This window comes from Falco peregrinus, chromosome 4, assembly GCF_023634155.1.
Source record: "Falco peregrinus isolate bFalPer1 chromosome 4, bFalPer1.pri, whole genome shotgun sequence".
Lineage (NCBI taxonomy): Eukaryota > Metazoa > Chordata > Aves > Falconiformes > Falconidae > Falco > Falco peregrinus.
In genome coordinates this window covers 120,418,277-120,437,500 of record NC_073724.1, presented here as the reverse complement: position 1 = coordinate 120,437,500, position 19,224 = coordinate 120,418,277, and the positions used below count along the sequence as shown (strand labels likewise).

The 19,224-nt window shown below is 51.1% G+C and overlaps 1 pseudogene; it reads right to left on the bottom strand.

Annotated features, from left to right (window-relative positions):
* Positions 1–7,577: 7,577 nt before the first annotated feature.
* On the bottom strand, positions 7,578–8,585 carry LOC101924078 (olfactory receptor 52K2-like; annotated as a pseudogene).
* Between the last annotated feature and the right edge of the window lie 10,639 nt (positions 8,586–19,224).

Sequence of the window (19,224 nt, the reverse complement as noted above, 5' to 3'; positions counted from 1 at the left end):
CTGAGAGGATTTGGTGTTCAGGCTGGGACCCCTGCCCCTCTGCCATAGGGGCTGACATAGTATCAGGGTATGTGTGACATTGCCCCTCCCTGGGGTCCACCATCTGAGCGTGGAAGGAGCTGCAGGTGGCTCTGACAGACCCCAGGGCCTGTTTCACTTCTGCAGCCATGAGTTGGGTGTGTAGGACTCTGCAGGGGCCTGGGGCCAGCCGTAACCTGGAGGATGCACACTGCCTTTTACACTGCCCATTGCCAAACTGGTTCACCAGCAAATCTCCTGCTCCTGGCCAGGCATCAGCTCCTGGGCTTGCATGACTTTGGTGGGCTCAGCCCAAGGCAGCATGATGGGGCTGTTTGGGGACAGTGGCCAGCAAAGTCCCCTGTGACTGTGGTGCCAGGGGCTCAGCTCAGCAGCTCCCTGCAGCCATTCACAGGCTCAGACCACCCCTCTGGTCTTGCCCCTCTGTTTCCCCCAGTTTAAAATGCTCTGGGTGTACCCAGGACAGCCTATTCCCAGGGTATGACAGGGCAATGGGAGCATTTTGCAATCCAGACTCTCTCCCTGACTGCTGCCACACCAGTCCTGTCCCCTTGGCCACTCCTCAGCTGCCCAGACCTGCTGGGGCTGTCCCAGTCTGCTAGTGGGGATGGTCGCAGGAGGGAGAGATGGCCAACAGAGCTGTCACCAACGCGCTTAGCTCCTGCTGCTGCCTCCATGGCCCCGAAGAAACCTACCCTGGACTGCTCTGCAGCTTGCTTTCTGCTGGGACCTGGCTTTGAACCAGCTCAGGAAAGGCCTGATGACATTGTACCCATTGCAAAGGCAGCTGGTTGCACAGCCAGGCACAGCACTGGGGGAAAGCACAGGGTGGCTGGATAGGGGCTATGAGACCTCCCCATCCCAGTCCAGACCAGTTGGCAGGCTGTCTTCTACTGGCTGTGCTCCTGAAGTAGCTCCAGGGCATCAGACCCTGGGGGAGGAGAGTTCGGGAGTGCATGGTACACCGTTGTTGTCGTGGTTTAACCCCAGCCAGCAATTAAGCCCCACACAGCTGCTCGCTCGATTCCCCACCCTGGGTGGAATGGGGGAGAGAACTGGAACAGTAAAAGTGAGAAAACTCGTACATTGAGATAAAGACAGTTTCATAGGTAAAGCTGTGCACACAAGCAAAGCAAAACAAGGAATTTAATTCACCACTCCCCATGGGCAGGCAGGTGCTCAGCCATCCCCAGGGCAGCAGGGGTCCATCAGGTGTAATGGTTCTTTGGGAAGATAAATGCCATCACTCTGAACGTCCCCCCATTCCTTCTTCTTCCCCCAGCTTATATAAACACAGCATCACATTCTGTGGTCTGGAACATTCTTTTAGCTCGTTTGGGTCAGCTGTTCTGGCTGTGTCTCCTCCCAATTTCTTGTGCCCCTCCAGCTTCTTGCTGGGAGGGCCAAGCAACTGGAAAGTCCTTGACTTAGTATAAACATCACCCAGCAACAACCAAAACCATCAGTGTGTTATCAGCGTTGCTCTCACACCAAATCCAAAGCACAGCGCTGCATCAGCTACTGAGAAGAAAATTAACTCTATCCCAGCCAAAACCAGGATGACAATGCAGGATACAGGGTGAATGGTGCACAGCGCCTGGTGCAGGGTGCACCACAGGGTTGCTGTGCAGTATCTGTACCCAAAGCAGTGCTGTCCCAGTGCAGAGGAGATTCGGGGTTTGGGAGGCACAAGCTGAAGGGTTTTGCTGGGGAGCTGCTTTCAGAGCAGCACCAAGAGCTGCCCCACAACCCTTGCAGCAAGGAGGGCCGTTAAGGCTGTCCCCCTGCACCCTGCTGTGTTGCATGACCCCAGGTGCAAGAGAGCTCCCTCACACCCCCACAGCACTGCCCTGAGTTGCACACCACTGGTGTGGCTGTAGATCACAAGCACCCCAAAAACGGGGGCAGTGAGGACTAACATCAGGGCACTCCCAGAATTTCCTGCTGGGTAAGAGGTGGCCTTGGGCAGCAGAAGCCAGAGCATGGCTTGGTCCCTTGCACCCAATGCGCTCAGCGTGCGCCCCCGGCAAGGGGGGAACAGGCTGCTGGCTTGGGGAAGAATTGCTCCTGGGTTTGGGACCCTCCAGCACTCCACTGCAGCAGAACTGGGCACGGTATTTTGTGAGGGAGCATCACTGTGCTGGGTGGTGAGCCAAGCACAGCTCACCCCAGGGACCTGATCCTGCCTGCAGAAGGGCACATGCCGTTAGCCTTGGCAGGCGACTCACTCATGCACCGTCCCCTTGCCCTGGGCAGAGATTTTCAGTCATGTGGCTGGTGACACAAGGAGGCAAGAGAACCCTCCAAGATGTCTCAGGCTCTCTGACTTATTTTCTTCCTTGACATTTAGAACAAGTCAAAGTTAAAAGCAACTGAACTTTGTTTACTTTTTTTTTTTCCGTCGTGCTCCCTTCCTGGGAGTAGTTCAATTAGTGCTAACGAGCTGGATGGTAATTACAGCACGGGGCCACAGGAGGATTGATTGCTGGTTGGCTGGGCTGTTGCGGCCCTGGTCTCCCTACTCTCTCCCCCACCCCCTCCAGTTTGCTGCTGAGTGGCCAATTAGCGGATTTGCAACTGATGATGCTTCCCTGGGGTTTTTGCTTCAGTTTCTTGGCTGGAGCCAGGGCTGGTGGCACTGGGGTGGGGTGACCATCCCAGCATCCCCGTGGTCATTGCACCGGGGGGGGGGGGGGGCTGGGGGAGGGGGAGTGGGGGGCGGGGAGGGGAGACCTGGCCGCAGGACAACAGTCCCTCTTTCCAGACCCTCACCCTCCCCAGTAATTAACTCCTTTCCAATTCCCCCCCAGACCTGCATGGCCATCTGGCCCCTTTGCAAAGGGAGGCATGTTTGAGCCGCTGTGCCTCCTTTTCCCCGATGCCCTCTATGGCCAGGCAGGGATTCTCCCGGGATGGCCTGTGGGGATCCCCAAACCCCTTCCTAGTGCTGGGGAGTTTTCTCCAGTGCCCCACGCTTGGGGCGGCTGCAGACTTCGTGCAGCTCCCCTGGGTCCATGGGGCAGCTGCCTGATACGAAGAACAGCAACCAAGTCCAAACTTTTCAGAGGTCTGTAAAAATCAGTCACCCTCCCCAAACCCCAGCCCCAGAGCTGGGACATTTTTAGGGGCTGAAAATGCCACAGTAAAATGAGGAAAACCTGTTCCAGTGGCACCTCCAGCACCCACTGCCCATAGTTCAAATTTGGGTTGTGTTTCCAAAAGGGACCTTTTGAACTGCAGATCCCAAGAAGGGTTGTACGCTACAGCCTTGTGAGGAAATGCTGCTGAAGAGTGTTAATTTAGCTGGGATGAGAATACACGCTAATTCAGAGAGTAGCTTGAGGCTGGGGAGTGGGCTCTGGTGGGAAGGGATGGTGCAGGTTCTGTGCTGTGCAGGCAGGGGGGGGAACAGGCAGGAGGATGGGTGGGAGCTGGAGTCTGTGCCCAGCCTGGGGCCCCAAGCAGCCAGTGCCGGAGTTGTCGGGGGCAGTATGTGCTGAAACCTTTTAATTTGTGCATGCTCAGCCAGCTCTTTCACACTGTCCCGCAGACAGGTCTGTGTTTTGCCGCTGCACTAGAGGAGTTTGCACCAGCCCTGCCCAGGGAGCTGCAGCTGGATCAGCCTCCCCATCTCCAGACGCCGTGGTGGTTCAGGGGTGCTGGCCTCGCACCAAAGGCTTTACAACTCTGCAGCCAGCAATGGAGGGAGCAGAGACATCTCCATGCAGGGCCAGGGCTGGATATTGCTGCCCAAACACACCAGCTTTTGCAGAAGTCTCTGTGCTCCCCCAACACTGCCCATCTCTGAACAGCACTGATGTCAAGCACCTACCCCTGACCAGCACTCACAGGGTTAAACTGTTGTTTGCTTTGGACACTTCACCCGAAGGAGAGATTAAAAATTAGCAAGTGAGTTATGGCTAATAGCTAGAAGTGTCCTGAGGCTAATTACTCAGCGATGATGATGCATCTATCTGTTTTGCTCATGGCTACTTTGCAGGTAAACAAGGGAAAATGCCTCTCTCCTTGGGGCTCCTGGGTGGAGCCTGGGTCCAGGGGAGATACCCCAGCCAGCAGCAATGGGGAAATCACACACTGGGAGCTGCTAGGTATCATGAGCAGAACTCCAGCGACAGGGACACCCCATATCGCCCACTACTGCAGGCCCGTGCCCAGCAGCAAAGCCCTGTGGGGTCCCCTCTGCAAACAGCCAAGTCAGTGGGTCTTTTCTCAGTGAAATCATGAGTATCGGGGACCACGTACTGACCACCACTGGTAGGATGCCTCCTTAGCCAGGACCAACCTTTCCATGCTTGTACTTCTAAAGTATGTGGAGGAGTGTCCAATTCTGGGTTTCCCAGTTTAAAAGAGACAGGGAACTACTGGAGAGGGTCCAGTGGAGGCTACAGAGATGGTGAGGGGCTGGAGCATCTCCCTTAGGAGGAAAGGCTGAGGGAGCTGGGCCTGTTCAGCCTGGAGAGGAGAAGACTGAGAGGGGACCTCATCAATGCCTACAAATATCTTAAGGGTGAGTGCCAAGAGGACAGGGCCAGGCTCTTTTCAGTGATGCCCAGTGACAGGACAAGGGGCAATGGGCAGAAATTGCAACACAGGAACTTCCACCTAAATATGAGGAAAAACTTCTTTACTGTGAGGGTGGCAGAGCACTGGGACAGGCTGCCCAGAGAGGCTGTGGGGTCTCCTGCTCTGGAGACATTCCAAACCTGTCTGGATGAGATCCTGTGCAACCTGCTCTTGGGTGAACCTGCTGTAGCAGGGGGTTGGACTAGATGGTCTCCAGAGGTGCCTTCCAACCCCAGCCATTCTGTGTCAGTGGCTGGTTCACTTGATGGGTGTGCTGGTGTCCAGAGGGACCGTGGTAGGATGGAGAAATGGGCCAGCAGGAACCTCATGAAGTTCAACCAGGAGAAGTGCAAAGTCCTGCCAGGACTGTGGAACAAGCCCAGGCACCAACACAGGCTGGGGCCACCTGGATGGAAAGCAGCTTGGCAGAGAAGGACCTAGGGGACACCGAGTTGACCATGAGCAAAGGTGGACAATGGTGTCCTGGGCTACACCAGGAGAGGCATTGCCAGATGATTGAGGGAGATGATCGTTCCCCTCTGCTCAGCACTGGAGAGGCCATATGTGGAGTGCTGGGTTCATTGCTGGGCTCCCCAGTATGAGAGAGACATGGGTATAGAGGAGAGAGTCCAGACAAGGGCCACAAAGGTGCTGGTGGAACGGAGCATTTTTGCTGGGACTGCTCAGCCTGGAGAAGAGAAGGCTCAGGAGGACCTTATTATGTACATAGATACCCAAAGGGAGGGTGCCAAGAGGCTGGAGCCAGGCTCCTTCCATTGGTGTCCTGTGCCCGTCATTCTGGACCAAGTTCATAGTATCTTGAGATTGTATTTTTTTCTTTTTAGACATCTTGGTGGCTGAGATGAGCACTGGCTATGATGCATGGTTGGGGACGGGGTTAAGTTTGCCATCACTCACATTGCTTGAGCTTTTCTGTGCGGGAGGGTAGGAGGTGGCAGGCTGAGAGCTCACCTGTGATTTCTGTTGGAAATGAAATTTTGAGATTTTCACTTTTGTTTTTTATTTGTGGAAAAATCATCCTGTAGGTGTTCTTGATGCAGAGAACGGGAAGCATAGACGTAAAAGATTACATTTAGTTTTCAGTCCTTTGCTTTTTCAAAGTCCCCCTGCCCAGAGACATGCATTGATCTCTGGCAGTGTTAATGAAGGCAGAAGCATCTCTTTGGTGACATCGATAGCAGAGAGCACACTGCATGACATCATCACTGACAGCGGTGCTGGTTCTGAGTGGTAATAAACCCCCTGTTTGCCTTGCTGACTGAGGAAGTGACAAGAAACATAACCAGAGGTTGTAGGAACATGTATGGAACCTTTGTCATACAAGCTGGGAGCACTCTACATGCTGCCCTTCTCTGCACAGCAAAATGTTCCCAGTTTCAACTCTCTGTGGGTTTATCAAAACCCTGTGCCAGAGGGCCTGGAGAGGTCCCCCGGCGCTTTCTCCTGTCCACAGCAGGATTGGCAAGATGCTTGTCTAAGTTTCGCCAGTGGTGGATTGCCTCCTTTCCAAACAACCTGTTCAAGTGCTGAACACTTTCCTAGTAGGCTTTTTAAAAACATGTCTAACCTAAACTTTCATAGGCAAGATTAGTATACATTTTACATATACAATATACAATAGCCTGTCAAGATTCAAGGAGCATCTGGACGATGCTTTTAGTTATATGGTTTAGTTTTAGACAGTTCTACGAGGAGCAGGGCGTTGGACTCAATGATCCTTATGGGTCCCTTTCAGTTTGAGATATTTTGTGATTCTATGATTCTCTGAAGCTTTCCAGCTGATGCGTATCAGTGGGAGTCTGGTGATTTATGTTGGTTTTGAGACAAATTTGGATGATCTAGAAAGGGAGGAAGGAAGGAATGAAGATGAATGTACCACATTTTACAGGAGGCGTTTTCTTTTCCTTACTTCTTGAGAAGATCACCCTCTCTCCAAAGAGGGTAATAAATCTGCATTCACTCTTTGCAGAATTATGAAGTAACTCTATTTCCTAGAGTGATCTGTGATCATTCTTGCACCTGTAACCGTAGGTTATGTCAGGAATAGCAAACAGCTTTTGCTTTAGATTTCTGAGTGATTTTCTGAGCTCAGTGTATGCAGCAGCAATTGCTTCTAGGCAAAACACCATCCCCATTCTGGAGGAACCCTGCAGTTCACATTTTTCACATTCTGGAGGAACAGATTCCTGCAGTGCTGGCACTTGGGTCAGCTCACTGCTCCTTGTGTTTGCTTTGTTGGATTTGCAGACACCTGTAGGAGAACTTGAAACACTTCACCTTACCATGTTGCCTTTGCATTGATGTGCATGTGGTCCTGGTCAGAGCTTGCAGTGGAGATGTGGGAGGTGATGCCTGAGACCACTGCAGTGAATGGTTAACTGTAGCCTTTGATTAAACAGGCTCCTCTTCCTGGATATCCTGGTAGCCACAACATTTCTCAGATACTCTGGTCTGACTTCTGGTTAGAAGCAGCAAGCAGATACCTTCTGCATGGACAGGTGGAAGAAACTCTGGGGGAGCCATTCCCACCCCTTGTGAGCTGGGAAGAGGTCAGAGCATCCTTTTCTCCCCTCCACGTGGAACCTGAGGCAGTGAGCACTGTGGTATCATCTCACTAGTGCTTGGTGGACTGAACTATCCTCTCTGGCTGATGCACATTGATCTGTGGGGCACCTCAGCCATGTGCCACAGGGACTGAAACACAGTGAGATCAGAGAGCTACTGTGAAGTAACATTCCCAGGTGATATCCTGGAAAACAGGAGTGCATTGGCCAAAATGGCAGTCACCCAGAACCCATCAGGACTGGCCCATTAATTTCATGTTAATCAGCTACTGCCATCTCAGCATTAGGCATCTGGTCCAGGTTCACTTTCTAGTCACCATAGAGAGATGGACATTTCTGGGGGATAATTCATTGCACTTAATTTCACAGCTATTCTAGGATGGGATGAATTATTTTCTGGTGGTGCTTCCCTCTCTCAGCTTGTGAGATCCTGAGTCCTGTCAACTGCTCCAGCAGTTTGAAGATCCCTTCTTGGATCCGCTGCATCTTTATGCCTTAAATGAGGGGGCTGAGCATGGGAGAGACCATCAAATAGAAACCAGCCACCAGGACTTGGATGTGAGGTGCCAAGCTGGAAGAGAACATCTGCAGATACATGGAGAGTAGGCTGCCTGTGTAAAACAGCAGGATGATGAAAACATGGGACCCACAGGTCCTGAGGGTCTTAAGACAAGCCTCTTGGGATGGCAGCCTCATCACAGACCTGAAGACCATAGGAGAAGGTGATGAAGACAGTCTGTTTCCACCAATACTATTGCCACGATGAGGCTGTAGAGATCACTGACAGGTGGGTTGGCACAGGCCAGCTCCACCACAGCCATGTGCTCACAGTAGGAATGAGGGATGACTCAGGTTTTGCAGTAGGGTAAGCTGATGAGGAGACGCATTAAAGGTGGTATGACACCATTTTCCCTGGCCAGAGACAGCAGGATCATCCTTGAGCTCGTAGTGATGATGTGGTATCTCAGGGGGTTGCAGATGGCTATATACCGGTCAAAGGACATTGCCAGGAGCACCCCTGACTCTGCTGCCATGAGTGTGTGGATGAAGAACAGCTGGATGAAGCAGGCCTCAAAACAAATCTCTCTTGAATCCAATCAGAATACACTCAGCATTTTGGGAACTACAGCAGTTGAGAAGATGAGGTTGATGACAGCTGACATGGAAATGAAATAATACATAGGCTCAATGGAGGTTTTTGTCCAGCTTTACAGTGAGAAAGACCATGCTATTTCCCAGCAAGGTCATGACGTATGTAAAGCAGAATGGGATGGAAATCCACATGTGGAGAGCTTCCAGGTCAGGGATGCCCATCAGGAGAAAAGGTGGTGTTGGATTGGTTGGTGGTTGACATGACACAAGTAGGCCAAGCCACATATTTGTCCCTGTAACAGTGACAGAAAGGTTGGGATTTTGCTGCCATCAGTTTGATCATAAAACTGTGCACACTGCAGTTCTCAAGCATCACACAATTTTGTTGTATTTACCTGGGGGAAAACTTTCAGAACCTATTATCTACAAGACAGGCTTTTAAACTGATGCTGTGGTCAGTGCTTACCAGAGGACACATCGCTGGAGAGGCCTGGCTGTCCTATTGATTGCAAGGGGCTTCCTTCCCTTCTTGTTCCAGCCCTGATTTACTTCTAGCTTTTGCCATATGTGTGTCTGTCTAAAGGCTGGCACCATGGTGTCCTGCCCTGCTGTAGCTTCCAGCCACTATTGCCACTATCAGGGGGTAGAATTGGAGCATAATGACCCCAGGCTCTTCAGCCCTTGCCCAGCCTTCATCAGCAATGTGATGGCAGGGCTTATGGCCTTGCTGCAAGGATTTGCAAGCAATGCCTCCCTCCCCATGCCCTGCTCAGAGAGAGGACTGGGCATATGGTCCAGGTCACACCAGTTCCATCCTGTTGCTACTTTGGGTCATGCAGAAGCTGCACCTGGACAAAATGTCCATGGTTAAACTGGGCTGAGAGAAACTGCAGCCAGAAAAATGATGCTCCAAGCTGTGACCCAGCACTAAAGTGACACAAGCATCACTTGCAGCCTCTACCTGCTAGCTGCAGTCAAGGACAGTACAATTAAAATGGTACTACCCTTCCTCCACACTCATCCATTCATGAGACTGAAGGTCCAACTAATGCAGAATACTGTCCTGTCAAAAAACAGTGGTGTTATACCCATTTCTTCCTCCCTGGAGCCCAAGAACACAGGATTTGCTAAAGCATGCTTTCCTGAAAGAAATGGCACTATTGCATGTGGACTTTCAGAGACAGAGAACCTTCATGCCTTGACTTTTTGCCTGAAGTGCTAATCATCCTTAGTGTTATAACCATGTACTTTTCTTCCCATTTGACATTGCTGGTCTGCTCCTCCCAGCCACAGCATCCTCCTCTACCTTCCTATGCTTGGCGAGAGAGCTCTTCATGACAGAGTACCTTCATTGCACGAAGGTATGTACTTCCCATGACCAAGGAGTTATTCTTGATAAACTAAAGACCTAGAGCACTGCAAGTTTCTCATCTCCGCTCACCTGTTCTACTATCTGTCTTATTGAGAAGGTTTCTTTTGCACATATCCAAGATTTCAACACCTTTTTTGAAAAAAATATCACTTCCATTTCCCTCTGATGCATCCAAAATTGCACTAGCCCTTTGGGTCCCAGTGTTACCCTCTCAGTGTGCTGTCAGCTGCTTTCCAGGGCCTCTGTTCTCCAGGATACAGTGCTCCACTCTGAAAACCCACCCAACGTTCCTTACCCTGGTATTTAGCTTGTTGCAGGCAGTTCCCTTGAATGACCAAGTCTTCCAATCTCTATATTTCTCTGCATAACTTGCCTTTCTCCAGCACTATTTGAGACACAATTTGTGCTGATTTTGGGGCATCTGATGAAAGTTGTATGGAATGACTTCTAGTCTAGAGCCAGCCACTGTGGCAACCCTGCAGAAACACAAGCGTTTTGTAATGATGGTTCTGAAACCTTCATTTTGAGGTCTTTTAATCATACAGTTCCTCATCCACCTGAAAGCAGTGTGGTGGAGGCACATTTCTTTTAGATAACTCTGTGTACCCTACTTAATCACACACACATGCACAGGTTGATTAACTAAACGTGCTAACTCATCAGAAAATGAAATCAGGTTTGTTTGACAAGAGACATTTCCTGCAAAGCCATGTTGATTGCCATAATTGAATTTGATTCCAATCATTAATTCTTTATTGACCAAATCTCTTGTTAACTTCTTGGGCATTCTGCTGGGCATTGACGTCAGGCTAAGCAATCTGTAGCTAATCACATCATTGTACTTTCTTGCTAAAGTAATGGCCTGAGGAAGTGTCTGCAGTCACTGCAGCATGCCAGGACTAATAAAAGTTTGGCAGAACAGGCCGAAGACCTCTTTGGCCAAATCAGAGATGTTTTTCCCTCGTGCAAATTACCCAGACTTGCTGCTCTATTTGTTTTCTGTTCTTAGCAGAAGCTACTTTCCATCCTTCTCAGCTATCAATTAAATTACATTAAAAAATAAAGTTCTATGGTTGCCTTTCTCTCAGAAAGGCATAGGCCTCTCTTATCCATGCAGAGGAGCAGATGCCTTTGTCTGCTTTTATCTGATTTCTGTACTTAACAGCTTCATTTCACTTTGTCCGTGGTGCTTTAGCTGCAGCTTTCAGTGCTCCATCCTAATCACAGCTGTCCTTGCCTGCAGGCATGCAGGGGACCAGGCTCTGCCATTAGCTAACTTGTTCAAAACACATCTTAACTTTGCAATTTCCTTGTTCCCTTGTTCCTGGATTCCCTCTGCCTTTAAGTTCCCTCAGCTTTGGGAAAATGGAACTTGAATGAAAAATCAGTACTGCAGGCTGGAGCGCATTGAGGTCACGGCCACCAGATCCTAGACACCACCAGATTTCTTCCCCTGTAGTTTAATTCTTCTTTACTCCTCTTTAACTTTTAACTTTAACTCCTTAATTAACACTAAGTTAATTACTGCTGAACCCAGAAACCTTTGATTGAAGGAATGGTCCCTGCGCTCTCCTGTGACTTTTTATGTCTGCCTTGTCACATCTTCCGGACTGAGCTCTCCCCATCTCAACCCTTGCACCCTTTTCCTTCTCATCACAGACACCCTGGTGGCAGTGGGGGATTGCCCACTGCAGCACAGCACATGCCAAACAGACTTTCCTATGGAGATAAAACTGGATTATTCCAGGACAAGGCACAAAGGTGAGTGCTGCTTGGCTGCCAGCACTGTGCTAAGGACACACATTCACATCGAAGGCAAAGGTCCAGCTCCAGCCTGTGCTCTGACTGATGAGTGTGTAGCTGGTCTGGTGTGTGTCCCTGGGGCAGTCACTCCTCTTCCACAAATTGCACCATGGATGCAGGATACCTCCCCAAAATAATGCTTTGGTCCCCTTGTGGCTTGGGATCCTGGGCCAATGTCCTGCCTGCCTTCTTCACCTCTCCACCCCATCCCCAGCAAGCTGTGACCACACGTGACATAATCCAGCCTATTTCACCAAATTCTTCCTGTTGGCGAGAGCCCCTGGCTGCATGCCCACAGCTTTCTATTCAGATACCTGCTGTTGTATGCAAGGGATTAAGAACATTATCCATGGTTGAAAATCTAGTTTTAAAGAAAATGTGTATTTAGCTAATTCTTTATTAATTTATACAAAGAAAACCAAGCTGATTCTTTTGCAACAAACAATTTCTGATTTTGGTTAAAAGGTTTGCTTTACTTTTTTAAACTGAAGTCCTATTTTTACCTGAAAAATACTTAAAAAATCAGAATTCTGCAGCCATGGGTCTGCAGTTTCATTCAATAAGAAACTTTAAAACTTTGAAAAACTCTTAAAAAAAAAAATTCCAGCTTTTCTCATAACTCACATTGTGAATGTGTACAGGCCAGCTGCTGAAGTCCTCTCCCATCCTTAAGCACCTGGAGCAGCCTGCTGTGCCCTGTCTCATGCCAGTTCTGTCATACAGCCACCCACTTTGCTCTTAGCTTGCAGACAGCTGCCACCCTCGGACGAGAAAAAAACCGTCTCCTGTGCGCAAGGGCAGAGCCACAGGGCTGTGCATAAATCACCCCAAGCAATACCAATGGGAGTCTTCTGGATGAAGATCCCCAAAAGCATGAGTCTTCTCCAGTCATCTTCTGTAATAACCTCAGTGAAGGGGCTGGATGGTAACATCCTTAGTCCCAAGCCAATTCTCTCTCATCTAATTTCTTTTACAAATGGCAAGTTCTAGGAGATGACCAAGCCAGACAGGAATAGGCTGCACAAGTTGTCTCCAGAAGAATGAAAGACCTTTTTTGTGTTGCAGCTTGGAGCAATGCAAACGCAGTTTCATTTCTGGCTCTGCTGAACCAGTAGCTGGAAGTCTCTCCTGGTTCTCAGTACAAAGGGCCATACCGTGGCATGAGCTGTCCTTGCCCCCAACAGACACCCTCCCCAAGTCCTAGGCAGCATAAGGCTGAAACGTGCAAACCCAGTATAGCAAAAAGTGCATATTCAGGATAGCAGAAACATTCTGTCAACTGGTTTTTTTTAAGAGGTCAGGGAATAGTGCAGCAGAAAGTTGTATAAACACCACAAAGACAGGAAAATTTATTTTTGATGTGGAGAACGACACATTCAAATCAGTTTTGAAACCATGCATTTCACTGAGTTTAATTTTCAAATTAATGTAGAAGTGAGGACTTAACATGACAGCTCTGGGGCCCCCAACACTAGAAGGACATGGGGCTGTTGGAAAGAGTCCAGAGGAGGGTCATGAAGATGATCAGAGGGCTGGATGGAGCACCTCTCCTGTGAAGAGAGGCTGAGAGAGTTGGGGCTGTTCAGCCTGGGGAAGTGAAGGCTCCAGGGAGACTTTAGAGCAGCTCCCAGTGCCTAAAAGGGCTGACAAGAAAGCTGGCGAAGGACTTTTTACAAGGGCATGTAGTGATAGTATCATTTAATCATTCAGGTTGGAAAAGACCTTTAAGATCATCAAGTCCAACCATTAACCCAGCACTTCCAAGTCCATCACTAAACCATGTCCCTAAGCACCACATCTATGTGTTTTTCAAACACCTCCAGGGATGGTGACTCAGACACCTCCCTGGGCAGCTCTTCCAATGTTTGACTGCCTTTTCAGAGAAGAAATTTTCCTAATATCCAATCTAAATCCCCCCCCCCCCCCCCCCCCCCCCCGAACAACTTGAGGTTGTTTCCTCTTGGCCTGTTACTTTTTATCTGGGAGCAGAGACCGACCCCCCTCGCTACAACCCCCTGCCAGGCAGCTGTAGGGAGCCAGAAGGGCCCCCCTGAGCCCCCTTTTCCCCGGGCTGAGCCCCCCCAGCTCCCCCCGCCCCCCCCAGAGCTGTGCCCCAGCCCCTTCCCCAGCCCCTGCCCGGCTCTGGACACGCTCCAGCCCCTCCGGGTCTGCCTGGGGGTGAGGGGCCCAACGCTGAGCCCAGGGCTCGAGGGGCGGCCGCACCAGGGCCCGGCACAGGGGGACGGGCACTGCCTGGCCCTGCTGGCCACGCTGCTGCTGACACCGGCCAGGGCGCTGCTGGCCGCCGTGGCCACCTGGGCACACTGGGGGCTCATGCCCAGCCGGCTGCCGACCAGCCCCCCCAGGCCCTTCCCCGCCGGGCAGTTCCCAGCCCCCTGCCCCCAGCCCGCAGCGCTGTGGGGGGCTGGTGTGACCCACGGGCAGGGCCCGGCACTCAGCCCTGTTGGGCCTCATACAACTGGCCTCGGCCCCTCGGCCCGGCCTGCCCAGACCCCCTGCAGAGCCCCCTGCCCCCCAGCAGGTCACACTGCCCCCAGCTCGTGTCCTGTGCAAACCCACTGCGGGTGCGCTCCAGCCCCTTGGCCAGATCGTTGATATTAAACAGAACCGGCCCCAGCAGGAAGCCCTGGGGAGCAGCCGGTGTGACCAACCGCCAGCGGGATGTGACTCCATTCCCCACCACTCTTTGGGCTCGGCTGTTCAGCCGCTTTTTACACAGAGCAGAGCACACCCATCCCAGCCATAAGCAGCCAGTTTCTCCAGGAGAATGCTGTGGGAGACAATGTAAAAAGATTTACTAAGGTCCAGGTAAACACTTTCCACAGCCTTTCCCTCATCCACTAGGTGGGTCATCTTGTCGTAGGACATCAGGTTTGTTAAGCAGGACCTGCCTTTCATAAGCCCCTGCTGACTGAGCCTGATCCCCCGGGTGTCCTGCACGTGCTGTGTGATGGTGCTCAGGACGATCTGCTCCACAACCTTCCCTGGCACTGAGGTCAGGCTGACAGGCCTCTAGCTCCCCAGATACTCCTTCCTGCCCTTCCTGTAGATGGGTGTCACACTGGCTAACCTCCAGTCTTCTGGGACCTCCCCAGTTAGACAGGACTGTTGATAACTAATGGAGAGTGGCTTGGCAAGGTCCTCCACCAGCTCCCTCAGTACCCTCAGGTGGATCCCATCTGGCCCCACAGACTTGTGCATGTCTAAGTGGAGCAGCAGGTCACTGACCATTTCCTCCTGTACTGTGGGGTCTTCATTCTGCTCCTCGTCCCTGTCTTCCAGCTCAGGGGGCTGAGTACCCACAGCGAAGCTGGTCTTGCTACTAAAGACTGAGGCAAAGAAAGCATTAAGTACTGCAGCCTTTTCCTCATTCTTTGTGGCAACGTCCCCTGTTGCATCCAATAAAGGATGAAGATTATCCTTGGCCCTCTTTTTGTTACTAATGTATTTGTGAAAACTTTTTTTCTTATCCTTTACAGCAGTGGCAAGCCTGAGTTCTAGCTGGGCTTTCACCTTTCTAATCTTCCCCCTGCATAAACTTATGACATCCTCCTAGTCCTCCAGAGTTGCCTGTCCCTTCTTCCAAAGGTGGGAAACTCCTTTTTTCCCTGAGTTCCAGCCAAAACTCTCTGTTCAGCTAGGCCAGTCTCCTTCCCCACTGCTTTGTCTTTTGGCACACAGGGACCACCTGATCCTGCACTTTTAAGACTTCCTTCTTGAAGAAGGTCCAGCCTTCCTGGACCCCTTTGCACTCCAGGACTGTGTCCCAAGAAAATCTGACAACCAGACTCCGCAACAGGGAAAAATCTGCCCTCTGGAAGTCCAAAGCAGTAGTTCTGCTGACCCCCCTCCTTACTTTTCTGAGAATCAAGAACTTTATCATCTTCTGATCACTGTGCCCAAGATGGCCTCCAGTGATCGCATCACCCAAAGGTCCTTCTCTGTTCATAAACAGCAAGTCCAGGGGGGCTTGCCCCTGGTTGACTCACTGACCAGCTGTGTCAGGAACTTATCTTCCACAACCTCCAGGAACCTCTTAGGCTGCTACCTTTCCACTGTGCTGTATATCCAGCAGGCATTCCAGCAGTAAGCTGAAGACCAACACAAGAAAAAGGGCTAGTGATTGTGAGACTTCTCCCACTTGATCTTGTAGAACATTTCATCTGCCTCTTCATCCTGGTTAGGTGGTCTATAGCATACTCCCACCATGATATCTACCTTCTTGGCCATTTGCCTGATCCATACACAAAAAAATTTGACCATCTTGTTACCGTCATTAAGATCTAGGAAGTTGAAAGACACCCTAAAATATAGAGGATGAAGGGTAAATGTCAAATAGGAAGGCTTCTCCAGCACCTCTCTCCCTGAAAACCACACTGATCGCCTGTGCTTCATACATGACCTCCCCCCTGAGAGACTGCAGGGTCAGAGGATACCTCCACGAGGTCCAAAAGTTTACAAAGCATTCACTAAAGTTCACGGGTGCTTCAGGATGCCCAGGTGGAAGGGGACATTCAAATAGAGCCCTAAGAGTCCAGGCTGCTACCTTGTGCCCCAGAAGGGGTGCAGCGCCACTGGATCCAGAGCCAAAGCGACTTTTACACCAACAGGCTTAAGCCAGGAGGACATATGCACCCTTGCGTGTGTACCAGGAAAGCAGCTAGGCATGCCCAGAGGGGTGTTTGCCCACCCGCAGAGAAAATCTTCCCCCTTTGTGGACCAGAGTTCTGTTTGGCACTGCTCGATGCTGAGACAGACATAACCCATGCAGTGAGAGAGGGCAGTGCGTTTGCTGACAAGCCGTTGCTATTCCTGGCTATCCCCAGGCAGCCCTTTTTCCTCTGTGATGACGACAGTCTCTGAAGTCCCAGCAGTGAGGGACTGGGGCGACTGGGGCCCTTCAGACCTATAACTACCTCCATGCAGGTCCTTTTGGCACGTTGAGGAGTTGCTTGGCTGTGTGAGAGAGAAGCAGTATTTGAAGGTGATGTAGGTAGAGCCAGGGTGGCATCCCAAATCGTCCAGGTGAGCTGGGTGGGGGTTCTTGTCATTCAGTCTGGTGGTGTGCCACTATTTTTATGCGCAGTGCCAGTATTTTGATGCGTAGTGCCAAGCTCTGAGCCAGGGTCAACTTTTAGCCACATGGAGGTGGAAGATGAAACAATCTACCGGGAGAAGCTGCTGTGCAGCTATGCCAGTACACCTAGGTGGACTTCGCCTCCTGTTGAGTTAAGGAGCTCCTTTTTTACTTCCAGCTATCCCACATTAAGTGAGTGTTGTGGTGGAGACCTGCCAGGCAGACACCTGCACCCTCGGTTTGCTTCCTTGCATAGGTCAAGTACAGCAGTGCTAATTATTTGCCTGCAAGCTGTTCCTTGGTTAAAGCAGCTTCAGGCAAGCTGTAGGCACACAGGTGTAACATCCACCGACCCAGTCACCTGTGAAGACCTGCAGTTGCCTGGCCATGGCCCTAGGCCTGGCCTTCTTGCTTGCACAAGCCTCAAGAGGATGCCAGACGCCACAAGGAAGGTAAAGCTTTGTTCTTCTCCCTTCTGGAAAGGGCAAAAGTCAGGAGCCCCGGTGAGATACAGGCTTGGCGCTAGGAGAATGCTCGGGAACAGGCGATGTGGGGAAAGTACGGAGCTTTTGCAATGGGAGATGAGGTCGTGCATGTATCTACCAGAGGTTCCTTTTGATCTTCTACTGGGGAGGGGGTATGGGCTGGGTGATTACTCTAGCTCTCTTCAAACCCCACGTTCCAGCTAACTTTCTTTTGTGCAGGCTGTACGCTGGTCAGGAGTGCTGACTGGCACAGCCAGGGCAGCATGTGGTGGCCAGAGCAGACGGCTGTATGTTTTTTGCCGGCTCAGACTGCCTGGCTGGTAGACTGACAACGTCTCAAAGGTTAAGCGTTTCAAATCCGGTACCTTTAATGGTTATTGCTTAGCAGCAGAGAGGCAGAGCTCACCCACGCAGGTGAGGAAAGAGTTACAATCTCAGCTTCAAGTCCCAGGATCTACTCAGTCCTTTCAAAGGCAGGGGAGCTTTGCCAGTATGCTAGCAACTGGAGATTTCCACTCCTTTTGCACTTTGTTCAATACCAAGCATCTTGTTCTCTGAGGGCATTTTAAGCTGTCCCACCGTTCAGGAAAGAAATACAGTCAGCAACTCATCTAACGGGGTACAGCAAGCTAGGTCAAGGTGCCCAGCGTCCCCCATTTCTAGAAAACCTTCTGGATTTTGACTACTGCAGTGAGCAAACTGGTCACTTTACAAGTGACTGAACTACTGAATTGCACAACAGAAAACCCTGTCAGCTTTTCAAGCCACAGCAAAAGCACAAAGGAAAAGCTCAGAAGTGTGTCAACTGGCCTGAAAGCGCCGCTGCCCCTGAGCAGCAACAAGTCTGCAAGTGCTGCTCCCATCCCTGCTGTTGCGTGTACAACTGCAAAGCAGCCAAATCGGCAGCAGTATCTTCCTAACACGGCACTCGTATGCAGGCTGCACCTGCAGCCGTTCTTGGGAGCTGGTGGTAGGAGAGGTCCATGCAAGGCTGGCTTGGAGCGGAGGAGATAAAGGAGAAGCTGCTCCAGGTGTGATGCTCTGTACCCGGCTGGCACCTGGCACTGGACACCTGGCACCGTCTGTCAGTGTGTGTGTGTATGAGAGTGTGTGTGTGTCTGCACGTGTGTGTGTTGGGGGTCTGGAGGCACCTCTGGCTGCTAGCTTACTGGCACCGTGGCTGCAGGGCACGTCAAGAGGAGGACGCACAGAATGTAGAGGAGGTCAGGTGTAACGTGGGTGAAACTGAAGCGCAGCAGGGACAGCTCCTTTGCATGAGCCCAATTACAATTAACTTTGTCTTGGCAGCATTTCCCAATATTGCCATTGCACTGTTTGTACTCACATTGCAAACAGCAATGGCTAGAAACAGAGCAAAAGGCCTCTTGGTTTGTGTCATGTGGAGGGCTCAAAGCGCTTTGGAGGAGAGAGGAAACTCTTCAGGGGTCAAGGAAGTCAAATGAAAGCCAAGGAGATGCAGTCTGGTCCTTGGGTATGTTGGGGAAAAGAGGGGGCACAAGTGAGTGAGGAACTTGCATCTAACTCCCTTGCTGCCAGCAGGCTGATTTAACCCTTCTGTGCCTCCGTTTTCCCTACAGGACGGGGACAATTCACAGCACTCCTTGCCTTTGGCAGGGGCTTGTGGATAAGGAGGTACACACACCCTGGGAGAGTTAGCGCCGGAAGGGAGCGGCACTACAGCCTCAGGACAGTTTTTGCCATGACACTGGTTTTCCTTCCTGATGCAGGAGACAGGGACCCCATACGCAGGATGCCTGTTGAGAGAGGGACTCCAGCAAGGTGGTTTGTATTTGGGCTCCAGCAGGAACAGCCCCCAGAGCTGACAACTAATAAAAGAAAAAAATTAACTATCCCAGCTGAAACCAGGAGAAATGTTTTACGTTGGGATGAAGTCTAAAGACCATCTAGTTCCAACCCCATCCATGGGCAGGGCCCCCTCCCCCCAGCCCAGGCTGCTCCCAGCCCTGTCCAACCAGGACAGGGACAATTCACAGCACTCCTTGCCTTTGGCAGGGGCTTGCAGCAAATGTGTTACACACACCGTAGGATGGCTGCTCTGGAAGGGACAAGCACTACAGCAGCTCTTTGTCATGACACCGAATGGCCTTTTTAACCCAACAGAGTATTCTGGATCTTTCCCCTGCT